The sequence below is a fragment of the Schistocerca nitens genome, chromosome 12 (genome assembly GCF_023898315.1).
Source record: "Schistocerca nitens isolate TAMUIC-IGC-003100 chromosome 12, iqSchNite1.1, whole genome shotgun sequence".
NCBI lineage: Eukaryota > Metazoa > Arthropoda > Insecta > Orthoptera > Acrididae > Schistocerca > Schistocerca nitens.
In genome coordinates, this window is record NC_064625.1 from 58,404,901 (window position 1) to 58,418,682 (window position 13,782).

The window sequence follows — 13,782 nt, forward strand, 5'->3', positions numbered from 1 at the left end:
GTGTGTGATTTTGTCTGATAAGAGCCATCACTCCCAGCATTCTGTCTATTGGAGTTGTTGGGAAAAAATTCTTTCTTTTGCTAGGTGCTTCTTTTGATTGATACCGTTATCACTTATATTCATTAATGTCACAGTTGAGTAGTGTATTTGATTCGTGAAATGTGGTTAAGTGTTTGTTCTTTACAGCAGGGTCAGCTGGTTGTATGGCCTCAAAGCAGATTCTCCATTCAATGGGTTTTTGGTGCAGATGGGACACCACATGCACCTTACTGAATAACGGAAGTTCAGAATGTGATAAAGCTTCTTGTTTAGGTATCTCCTTCATTTGCTTTACATGTTTCAAAATCTTATTCCAATGGTCACTAAAAATAATAAATGTGCTGCACAAATTGTGGTACATTTTTCTTCCCTCACACCAGGGAGATTCTGTTTGATGACTTCTATGTTTGTTCTACCATCGAATGTGATATTGTCTGATAAGAACCATCACTCCCAGCATTCTGTCTATTGGAGTTGTTGGGATAAAGTTCTTTCTTTTGCTAGGTGCTTCTTTTGATTGATACCGTTATCTCTTATACTCATCAATTTCACAGTGGAGTAATGTATTTGAGTCGTGAAATGTGGTTAAGTGTTTGTTCTCTACAGCAGGGTCAGCTGGTTGTAGGGCCACAAAGCACATTCTCCATTCAATGGGTTTTTGGTGCAGATGGGACACCACATGAATAAGGGATGTTTGAAATATGATAAATCTTCTTCTTTAGGTATCTCCTTCATTTGCTTTATATGTTTAAATATCTTTTTCCAATGGTCACTAAAAATAATCAATGTGGTGCACAAGTTGTGGTACATGTTTCTTCCCCCTCAGCTGAGACATTCCGTTTGATGACTGCTATGTTTGCTCTACCATCGTGTGTGATTTTGTCTGATAAGAGCCATCACTCCCAGCATTCTGTCTATTGGAGTTATTGGGAAAGACTTCTTCCTTTTGTTAGGTGCTTCTTTTGATTGATACCGTTCTCACTTATATTCGTCAATTTCACAGTGGAGTAATGTATTTGAATCGTGAAATGTGGTTAAGTGTGTGTTCTTATCAGCAGGGTCAGCTGGTTGTTTGGCCACAAAGCAGATTCTCCATTCAATGGGTTTTTGGTGCAGATTGGATACCACATGCACCTTACTGAATACTGGATGTTCGGAATGTGATAAATCTTCTTGTTTAGATATCTCCTTCATTTGCTTTATATGTTTAATAATCTTATTCCAATCGTCACTAAAAATAATAAATGTGCTGCACATATTGTGGTACATGTTTCTTCCCTCTCAGCAGGGAGATTCCGTTTGATGACTTCTATGTTTGCTCTACCATCGAGTGTGATTTTCTCTGATAAGAACCATCACTCCCAGCATTCTGTCTATTGGAGTTATTGGGAAGGACTTCTGTCTTTTGGTAGGTACTTTATTTGATTGATACCGTTATCACTTATATTCATCAATTTCACAGTGGAGTAATGTATTTGAATCGTGAAATGTGGTTAAGTGTTTGTTCTCTACAGCAGGGTCAGCTGGTTTTAAGGCCACAAAGCAGATTCTCAATTCAATGGGTTTTTGGTGCAGATGGGACACCATGTGCACCTTACTGAATAACAGAAGTTCGGAATGTGATAAAGCTTCTTGTTTAGGTATCTCCTTCATTTGCTTTACATGTTTAAAAATCTTATTCCAATGGTCACTAAAAATAATAAATGTGCTGCACAAATTGTGGTAAATGTTTCTTCCCTCACAGCAGGGAGATTCTGTTTGATGACTGCTATGTTTGTTCTACCATCGAGTGTGATTTTGTCTGATAAGAACCATCACTCCCAGCATTCTGTCTATTCGAGTTGTTGGGAAAAAATTCTTTCTTTTGCTAGGTGCTTCTTTTGTTTGATACCGTTATCACTTATACTCATCAATTACACAGTGGAGTAATGTATTTGAATCGTGAAATGTGGTTAAGTGTTTGTTCTTTAGAGCAGGGTCAGCTGGTTGTATGGCCTCAAAGCAGGTTCTGCATTCAATGGGTTTTTTGTTGGAGATGGGACACCACATACACTTTACTGAATAACGGATGTTCGGAATTTGATAAATCTTCTTGTTTAGGTATCTCCTTCATTTGCTTTATATGTTTAATAATCTTATTCCAATTCTCACTAAAAATAATAAATGTGCTGCTTAAATTGTGGTACATGTTTCTTCCCTCTCAGCAGGGAGATTCCGTTTGATGACTTCTATGTTTGCTCTACCATCGAGTGTGATTTTGTCTCATAAGAACCATAACTCCCAATATTCTGCGTATTGGAGTTATTGGGAAAGACTTCTTTCTTTTGCTAGGTTCTTCTTTTGATTGATACCGTTATCGCTTATATTCATCAATTTCACAGTGGAGTAATGTATTTGAATCATGAAATGTGGTTAAGTGTTTGTTCTCTACAGCAGGGTCAGCTGGTTTAATGGCCACAAAGCAGATTTTCCATTCAGTGGGTTTTTGTTGCAGATGGGACACCACATGGATAAGGGATGTTTGGAATATGATAAATCTTCTTGTTTAGGCATTTGCTCCCTCATTTGCTTTATATGTTTAAAAATCTTATTCCAATGGTCACTAAAAATAATCAGTGTGCTGCACAAAATGTGGTACGTGTTTCTTCCCTCTCGGCAGTGACATTCCGTGTGATGACTGCTATGTTTTCTCTACCATCGTGTGTGATTTTGTCTGATAAGAACCATCACTCCCAGCATTCTGTCTATTGGAGTTATTGGGAAAGGCTTCTTTCTTTTGCTAGGTGCTTCTTTTGATTGATACCGTTCTCACTTATATTCATCAATTTCACAGTGGAGTAATGTATTTGAATCGTGAAATGTGGTTAAGTGTGTGTTCTTTACAGCAGGGTCAGCTGGTTGTATGGCCTCAAAGCAGATTCTGCATTCAATGCGTTTATGGTGCAGATGGGACACCACATGCACTTTACTGAATAACGGATGTTCGGAATTTGATAAATCTTCTTGTTTAGGTATCTCCTTCATTTGCTTTATATGTTTAAAAATCTTGTTCCAATGGTCACTAAAAATAATAAATGTGCATGTTTCTTCCCTCTCAGCGGGCAGATTCCGTTTGATGACTGCTATGTTTGTTCTACCATCGAGTGTGAATTTGTTGGATAAGTACCACCACTCCCAGCATTCTGTCTATTGCAGTTATTGGGAAAGTCTTCTTTCTTTTGCTAGGTGCTTCATTTGATTGATACCATTATCACTTATATTCATCAATTTCACAGTGGAGTAATGTATTTGAATCGTTAAATGTGGTTAAGTGTTTGCTCTCTGCAGCAGGGTCAGCTGGTTGTATGGCCTCAAAGCAGATTCTCCATTCAATGGGGTTTTGGGCAGATGGGACACCATGTGCACCTTACCGAATAAGGGATGTTCGGAATTTAATAAATCTTCTTGTTTAGGTATCTACTTCATTTGCTTTATGTGTTTAAAAATCTTATTCCAATGGTCACTGAAAATAATAAATGTGCTGCACAAATTGTGGTACATGTTTCTTCCCTCACAGCAGGGAGATTCTGTTTGATGACTGCTATGTTTGTTCTACCATCGAGTGTGATTTTGTCTGATAAGAACCATCACTCCCAGCATTCTATCTATTGGAGTTGTTCGGAAAAAATTCTTTCTTTTGCTAGGTGCTTCTTTTGATTGATACCGTTATCACTTATACTCATCAATTACACAGTGGAGTAATGTATTTGAATCATGAAATGTGGTTAAGTGTTTGTTCTTTACAGCAGGGTCAGCTGGTTGTATGGCTCAAAGCAGGTTCTGCATTCAATGGGTTTTTTGTTGGAGATGGGACACCACATACATCTTACTGAATAACTGATGTTCGGAATTTGATAAATCTTCTTGTTTAGGTATCTCCTTCATTTGCTTTAGATGTTTAATAATCTTTTTCCAATGGTCACTAAAAATAATCAGTGTGCTGCACAAATTGTGGTACATGTTTCTTCCCTCTCAGCAGTGCCATTCCGTTTGATGACTGCTATGTTTGCTCTACCATCGTGTGTGATTTTGTCTGATAAGAGCCATCACTCCCAGCATTCTGTCTATTGGAGTTATTGGGAAAGACTTCTTTCTTTTGCTAAGTGCTTCTTTTGATTGATACCGTTCTCACTTATATTAATCAATTTCACATTGGAGTAATGTATTTGAATCGTGAAATGTGGTTAAGTGTTGCTTCTTTACAGCAGGGTCAGCTGGTTGTATGGCCGCAAAGCAGATTCTCCATTCAATGGGTTTATGGTGCAGATGGGACACCATGTGCACCTTACTGAATAACGGAAGTTCGGAATGTGATAAAGCTTCTTGTTTAGGTATCTGCTTCATTTGCTTTATATGTTTAAAAATCTTATTCCAATGGTCACTAAAAATAATAAATGTGCTGCACAAATTGTGGTACATGTTTCTTCCCTCACAGCAGGGAGATTCCGTTTGATGACTGCGATGTTTGTTCTACCATCGAGTGTGATTTTGTCTGATAAGAACCATCACTCCCAGCATTCTGTCTATTGGAGTTGTTGGGAAAAAATTCTTTCTTTTGCTAGGTGCTTCTTTTGATTGATACCGTTATCACTTATACTCATCAATTTCACAGTGGACTAATGTATTTGATTCGTGAAATTTGGTTAAGTGTTTGGTCTTTTCAGCAGGGTCAGCTGGTTGTATGGCCTCAAACCAGATTCTGCATTCAATAGGTTTTTGGTGCAGATGGGACACCACATGCACCTTACTGAGTAACGGATGTTCGGAATTTGATAAATCTTCTTGTTTAGGTATCTACTTCATTTGCTTTATGTGTTTAAAAATCTTATTCCAATGGTCACTGAAAATAATAAATGTGCTGCACAAATTGTGGTACGTTTCTGCCCTCTCAGCGGGTAGATTCCGTTTGATGACTGCTATGTTTGTTCTACCATCGAGTGTGATTTTGTTGGATAAGTACCACCACCCCGAGCATTCTTTCTATTGCAGTTATTGGGAAAGACTTCTTTCTTTTGCTAATTGCTTCATTTGATTGATACCCTTATCACTTATATTCATCAATTTCACAGTGGAGTAATGTATTTGATTCGTGAAATGTGGTTAAGTGTTTGTTCTCTACAGCAGGGTTAGCTGGTTTTATGGCCACAAAGCAGATTCTCCATTCAATGGGGTTTTGGGCAGATAGTCTACCGTGTCTTCCTTCGCCGTCGGCGTTGTCGTGGTTACCGTGAGACACCGTTATACCAAGAGGAAAGGCGCGTCGATCTTAGAGCATGAGATATGATGACCTTAAGCCACTGACAACACACAACGGTCACGGTAGCACCTGATTCCAGAATAGCTGCAGCACTTAAGATCTACGAACTATCCCCTGTTGACCAGGTCCCCAAAACTTAACTCGTAACGAGATCCCTTCAAAGCAAATTGTCATAACGATCGTCTATAAAGGCTTCGTACAACGAGAAGAAATGTTACAGTTTATGGAATAATAACAGGTACTACCAAACTGTCTTGTCTCTTCTGCTTTATTTAACATAACTTTGTTCACAGTTTCATTTCACATTCACCACTCATTCACCGAAACCCTTTGATGAACAGTTTTGGTTACTTGACACCAACAGTCAATGATAATGATACAGCTTTTCTCGTTTTTTGTAAATTGAAGCCCGTTCTCCGTGATATAATAAAAAAAAAAAACGGTCTCAATATCGCGTCCCTCGTGAGATGCGAATATACTTATTCCGGAATTTACCGCCCTGTAGGTGTACTCAATTTAATGACCACACTTCACTGTCCGCTATTTTACGTAACTGAATGTCCATTTTTTAGTCTGATTATACACTGTAGCTATTTAAAATTCGCCCCTATATTTTCCACAACGCACAATTAGCACATCGTTACTTGTTTTCTTTTTTTTCTTCTAAGAGTAAACGGAAAAAAAAAGACGCCGTATCATCGGCTTAGTCGATATAAAGCAAAACACCTTAATATGCCCAATTTTACCTCTTCTTATAGGATCGGCTACCTTACTCATTAATTTATTACATATTTTTTCCAATAACGCTAAACAGGTATCGCCGTTATTTTTTTTAATTGTATTCAAAAGCATGTTACTACTATTATGACCGACCAAATCGTAACAAATCGCGCGGCGTGCGTTTTTAACGATAACTTTACACTATTCAAGTTCTGTTATAGCTGTCTTGACTCGTAATGTTACACGGCCCCCCAGACTGTGATGTCTTGAAGAGGGTTCCAGACAGAACAGGCTTATTTTTTTTTTGTGTACTGTGACAGGAGAGGGTATTTGTTTCGGCGAATACACTCACTCTCAGATTCACTCAACAAGTCAGTACATACATTCTACAATATTTAAGTTGAGTTAATGGGCCTAGACAAAATGCCCTTAACTAAATTCCACATTTGTTTATAGGTTGTCTTAGAAACACTTCACACTAATCACTTCATTTTCACACCATATTTTTTTTTCTTGGATGAAGCCCTCAGTTCTTCAACCGACTGTGCAAGGCAGGGATCACAGCCGGGTTCGACGATTGGCATCCTAGGCCAAAACCCTTATCAGGCCACTTGTTTAACCAGAGAGGATTTGGTCCTTTTTTTTTCTCTTAATTCCACTTTTAAATCATCCATCCTCGCTGTTCGGTGAGAGGATAAATCGTATTTCAGCGTTGTCATTGTTGTTGATACCAAGAAGGTATCTCATGGAAATCGTCGGTACATTCTTTAATTTTCTTTGTAAGTTAGTATAAGTACGTATTTATCCATTGGTGCTTTTATTTAGTCCACTGAGTGTAGTCTTGGTATCATTCAGTGTTTCTTGAATCTATATTTTGCTCATTATTGATAATACTTCTTCAGGTCTATGTGAGGGAACAAGCCTTTAATTACATCAGTATCACAATCTGCCAGGAGGTAGCTCCCTTCATGAGGTATTTTCATTATTTAAATGGACCTGTATATAAATATTGCCATTTCTTATTCAGTCTTTTCCTGGTTGATGCTTTTGGGTGATTTCTCAATAAAATTTCTTCCCCTACATCATATGTGACTACTTTCTTCACATTTTTATCAAAACGGGTTTTTCTCAATTGTGCTTGATGCTTCAGGTTTTCGTAGACCTTCTTCACCATATCTTCTTTCTTGGTAATCTTTTGTTCTATCGCAAGTAATTTCTTCATCCATTCTGGCACAATACTTTCACCAAATACTATTTGGTTAGGTGAATAACCTGTCGATAAGTGTGGTAAGTCATTATACACTTTCTCAAATTCATAAATCCAATCGATCCATTTATAATGTTGTTTGGGTATATACGTCCGTAAAAATCGGTTCAACTCTCGGAAGATTCTTTCAACCGGATTTCCACAAGGGTAAATCTTGAGATGTAAATGTGCTGGATTCCTTGTTCTTTCATAGTGTCTCTCCATACTTTACTTGTATAATAAGCAGCATTGTCTGTCAAGATCATTATAGGTTTGCCAAGCTCAGTTATATAGTTGTTGATAAATTTGCGTAACATGGGTCGAACGCGGAGATTTTTCAAAGGATATAATTTCACATATTTTGAAAAGAGATCATAGAAAGCCAATACATATTTGAACCGTCCACGTGTCACGGGACATGGCCCACAGACATCACATGACACCAACATTAAAGGTTGTTGTGGGATGATAGGATGTAATTCTATCTTCCGACAATAGTTTATGGGTTTCGCCTTCTGACATATTTTGCACTTCTTAATAATATTTGTAGCTATACGTCCCAAATTTGGATGATAGCAGTATTGTGCTATTTTGGCTGTACATTTAGCGGAACCAAAATGACCCCAATTCAAGTGAGTGTACCATACTATTGATTCTAAATATTTATTTGGAACACAAACTTTCCAAACATCTTCTTCATCCTTCCTCCGATACAATATTCCGGATTTTAATTGATACTGTTCTTGAGAGTGACTAAGCGTTTTGCTTTCAACAGCATGCCTAATGGCTTTCAACAACTTATCATCTTCTTGCAGTTGTGGAAGACTTCGAGATAGCTGTGAAATCTGCCTCTCACAATATTGTCTTGATAAATTCATGACTTTAAAGTCAATAGTCCGTTCTTCACACTCGTCGTCATTCTTTCTTTTCGGTAGTCTTGAAAGAGCATCGGCTATGATGTTGTCTTTCCCTCTGATGTATTTGAGCGTAATATCATATTCTTGCAGTAGCAAGGCCCACCGGGTTAAACGTGAATGGAACATCCTTCCTGTTAAAATAAAAGATAAAGCTTTGTGGTCGCAGAATACAATGATCTTCTTTCCATATACAAAATAGCGAAACTTCCTAAGGGACCAGACCACGGCCAGTACTTCCAATTCAGTAGTACAATATGCACGTTCACAGCTAGAGAGTGTTCTGCTGGCAAACCCAATTATTTTGATGGTACTGATATCTTCTGGATTGTCCATCTGGAAAAGAGTGGCACCCAATCCTGTTTCAGAAGCATCCGCAGCAATATAAAAATCTTGATCAAGTCTCGGATGATGTAACAGTGGAGCATTAGTCAAAGCATTGCGGATGTTATCAAAAGCTTGCGTGCATTCGGAATTCCACTCCCACATGACATTTTTTCTTAACAGCCCTAACAGACAGTCTTGGCTTCCTAACTGATTGGGTAAGAATCGTCGAAAAAATGAAACTAAGCCGATAAATGACTTTAATTCCGTTCTATTCTTTGGATAAGCACATCTGTTAATCGCATCCATCTTTTTAGGATTTGGTTTTATCCCTTCAGGAGTGATTATATGTCCAAGAAATTTCAATTGGTTATGAGCAAACTTGGATTTTCTCAAATTTACAGTAACTCCGTATTCCAAAAATTTCGCAAAAACTCTTCTTAATAAGTCCAAATGTTCCTCCCAAGTTTCAGAAGCAATTAGCAAATCATCCACATATAAAGTAACTTCATTCAAAAGGTCTCTGCCCAGTACGGTATCTAAGGCCGATATGAAAACACCACCGCTTATTTTCAACCCAAATGGCATGACAGTAAACTGGTAACTTCGGCCCAGAAAAACGAATGCAGTATATTTTCTAGATTCTTTCGATATTCTAGTTTGCCAATATGAACTACGCATATCCAAAGAAGTTAAGAAGCGGGCACCATAAAACTTTTGTACTAACTCTTCTAGGTTCTCCGGTCGCGTTTGTACAGGTATAATGATCTTATTGATCTCTCTGGCATCCAACACCAATCTGATGTCACCATTGGGTTTAATTACCGCCACAAGAGGGTTACAATATTCAGAATCTGAGGGCTCAATAATACCCCATTCTAACATTTTATTGATTTCCTTTCTGACTACTTCTTTCTTTGCCCATGGGATAGAATAGGAAGTACGACAAAAGGGTTTATGTGCATACGTCTTTATATGGTATTCAAAGTCTTTTATTATACCCGGACGTTTACTAAAAATCGACTGATATGCTTCCAACAAGTAGTACAGTTCATCCCTTTGGATAACAGATAAATATTCTGATTCTAACACCTTTTCCTGCAGTGACATTTTATCCATCATTTCTTCAGAACATTCAATAAGGTATATATCATACACATTTTCATCATCAATACTGACATATTTTACCATTAGATTCATACACAATTGATTTGGAATTACTCGGCCCTTTCTCAGAGTGGTTGTCAAAACATTACCATTGGAATTAAATATACATTCACCTTTCTCTAAATTAATGATTGCACCGGTCTCACATAAAAAATCCAAACCCCAGATACATGGTACTGTCATTTTAGGAACAACCAGGAATGTACTTTCTATTTGAGCCCCCTGTATTGTAACATCAACACGTACCTGTTTCACAACTTTTTGCATTTTTGCGCTGAACGCGCCAGACACGGTACATCCTGTGATAGGAAAAGTGGGCATTTTTACCCCTCGGCTTATCTGTTTTAAACAGTCCAACGTCATGACACTAATAGTTGCTCCAGTATCAATTAATATTTCAACATCAACATTATTTATACTTGTTGGAATTATTGCCTGTAAAATTTGTCCACATTTATTAGAAACTTCAGGTTTTTCTTCAATTAACTCATTCCTTATATCCTGATCATTATTGTACCTTAATACTCTCACTTCAAATTGATGCCTGCCTTCCTTCTCCTTTCCAGTCATCCTAGGAAGGCATTTGGTGACTGGTATTAGTTTAATCTATCTCGTTGAGTCATCGGTGGGGGTTCATGAACTTCCACAATCCGTACAGTATGATCCGAGTTATGGTATTCACCCCGTCGCACATTGGAGGCTCCTTCGCCCATTGGTATAACTCCTTGTGCTGGATGAGGACTCGAGGCATTTGTTCCATCCTGCCGATGAACATTATGCTTCGAATTATCTTCCCAAGGTCGAATGCTATTGGGTTCATCACTTGGGTACCTGTTACTCTTATTAATATCACTACTATGCACATTCGCGTCACCATATCGAGGTTTACCTCTAGCACAGTAAGTATCTCTTCTATATTTATTATAATCATTGTTTTTATTGCAACCATAGGATGAAGATTGTCCATGCTCCTGTGATGCGGGTTTGACCTGGTTTTCGGTATTATTATTATCATAAGTTAAATTATTATTATTATAATTACTCGTATTACTATGAGTGTGAGTCGACATTTGATTACTACTCATTTGTCTTGCGTCTTCCATAATCATATCTATAGAGTCAATCACCGACAAGAATTGTTCTACATCGTGGTCAGGAACATTTATTAACTTTTCACGTATATTTATGGGCAACCTTCCCTTCAAAATTCTGATCACTTCCTTGTGAGAAATTGGATCACTCCAATAACGTGTCTTATTTATGTACTTTTCAAAATATTGCCTTAAAGTACTCCTTTTACTGTTAAAATACTCAGGTTGGTAAACCTCTTTTCTTAATTTCTCTTGTTTACTCGACGACCAGTATTTAGCCAAAAAAAGTTGTTCAAACTCAGCGCAAGTATGGCAACTTTCACTTACTTCGGCGGCCCATAATGCGGCTTCTCCGGTAATTTTGGATACTATAAATTGAAGTCGGTCGTGTTCTGACCAGCTACGCGGAAATATTCTTTTGAAATTATTGATAAAGATTTTCGGATGCAGGTTGTTCTTTTCAGTGGAGAATGTTGGGAATTGTCTACTTTTAAAAATGCTGTTCTCCACCTTTAAAGAAGACAAATATCCTCGCTGACCAAAAGAATCATCATCTTTACCAACCGAATCATCAACTTCCCAATGCAAATTTTCACCACAATTGTACTTCGTATTATCACATGTTCGGTTGTTTTTCAACCTATTCTCCGAACGTTCGTCCTCTGTCAACAAATTTTGTGATGACTTTCGTTCTAACTCCGCCAATTTATGATTGGTTTCCTTTTGCCATTTAGGTAACTCATCAACTATTTTGTCTTTTATTTTCTGAAATTCGCTAGTGAAGAGCTTAATTAATTCATCATTTCTACTTAGGTACTCATTGATATTTTCATTTGGCTGGGATCCAATAGTAGTCTTAACCTTGTCTACAATTTCATTTCCTTTTATTTCTATCCATTCAGATAGATCTTCGTCAAGTCTTTTAGTTTGATCTACTAAATACTTGTCAATCCCCTTACGAGCATCAGACTCAAATTCGACTATTTGTTTCGAAAGCTCTTCTATCTGTGCGCTAGCATTGAAACAGCTGCTTTCACACTCAACCATCCTATTGGACAGGCCATCATAACTCTTCGAAACTACCTCATATTTCTTTTCTACGTCATGAAGTTTTCCCATTAAATTATTATATTGCCTTTCTAAGGTGTTAGAAAACTCTACATCTAGTTCTCCAAATTTCGCATTTAATTGAGTCTCCCAGTCCGTCTTTAATTCTTTCTTAGTATTTTCTAGTTTATAATCAAAGGTGTTCAGCTTGCTTTCCAAAGAATCCATTTTAACTTCTAATGAACCAAATTTGGCCTCAAATTTTTCATTTAACTTTTGATTGTCCTCTTTTAATTGCTTATTATCTTTTTCTAGTGAACCAAATCTTCCATTCATTACACCCATTTGAGTATTTATTGATACCAGCATATCAAATATTTTTTGATTAATATTTCCATTTTGAGGATCAACTTGCTGATCTAATTCCGAAACCTCAAGATCTTTATGTTCTCCCACGCTGCTTACCTTACTTATCATTGTATTTGAATCTCCTAACGGCTCTAAAACCATAACTGTATTATTATCTGTACATGTCTCCTGTCCCACATTGAGCTCATGGGATGCATCATCCCTATCCTCTTCACTTTCCTCTCTCTCTCTACTCATTACTCTACTCAACTGCACATTATCATGTATTCTTTTCGTTCGTTTTGACATGATTATAAGACATACACTTATTTTCACTTTGTATTTATATATATATTTATCTACCGAAATCACAAGTCTCAACTTCCTTTTTTTTTTATATAATTATACAGTTATTTTAATCATACCTGGTAGTATCGCTCACTTTTAGCGATTATTGAAGAATACCTCTTTCATTGGACAGACTCACTGGCTGCTAAAATATTTTCCAACTCTAGGGTTCGTGAATCCGGATGACACTCGACTCGATGCAGCAATCCTCCTCGATCGAGCCCCACGTTGGGCGCCACTTCTACCGTGTCTTCCTTCGCCGTCGGCGTTGTCGTGGTTACCGTGAGACACCGTTATACCAAGAGGAAAGGCGCGTCGATCTTAGAGCATGAGATATGATGACCTTAAGCCACTGACAACACACAACGGTCACGGTAGCACCTGATTCCAGAATAGCTGCAGCACTTAAGATCTACGAACTATCCCCTGTTGACCAGGTCCCCAAAACTTAACTCGTAACGAGATCCCTTCAAAGCAAATTGTCATAACGATCGTCTATAAAGGCTTCGTACAACGAGAAGAAATGTTACAGTTTATGGAATAATAACAGGTACTACCAAACTGTCTTGTCTCTTCTGCTTTATTTAACATAACTTTGTTCACAGTTTCATTTCACATTCACCACTCATTCACCGAAACCCTTTGATGAACAGTTTTGGTTACTTGACACCAACAGTCAATGATAATGATACAGCTTTTCTCGTTTTTTGTAAATTGAAGCCCGTTCTCCGTGATATAATAAAAAAAAAAAACGGTCTCAATATCGCGTCCCTCGTGAGATGCGAATATACTTATTCCGGAATTTACCGCCCTGTAGGTGTACTCAATTTAATGACCACACTTCACTGTCCGCTATTTTACGTAACTGAATGTCCATTTTTTAGTCTGATTATACACTGTAGCTATTTAAAATTCGCCCCTATATTTTCCACAACGCACAATTAGCACATCGTTACTTGTTTTCTTTTTTTTCTTCTAAGAGTAAACGGAAAAAAAAAGACGCCGTATCATCGGCTTAGTCGATATAAAGCAAAACACCTTAATATGCCCAATTTTACCTCTTCTTATAGGATCGGCTACCTTACTCATTAATTTATTACATATTTTTTCCAATAACGCTAAACAGGTATCGCCGTTATTTTTTTTAATTGTATTCAAAAGCATGTTACTACTATTATGACCGACCAAATCGTAACAAATCGCGCGGCGTGCGTTTTTAACGATAACTTTACACTATTCAAG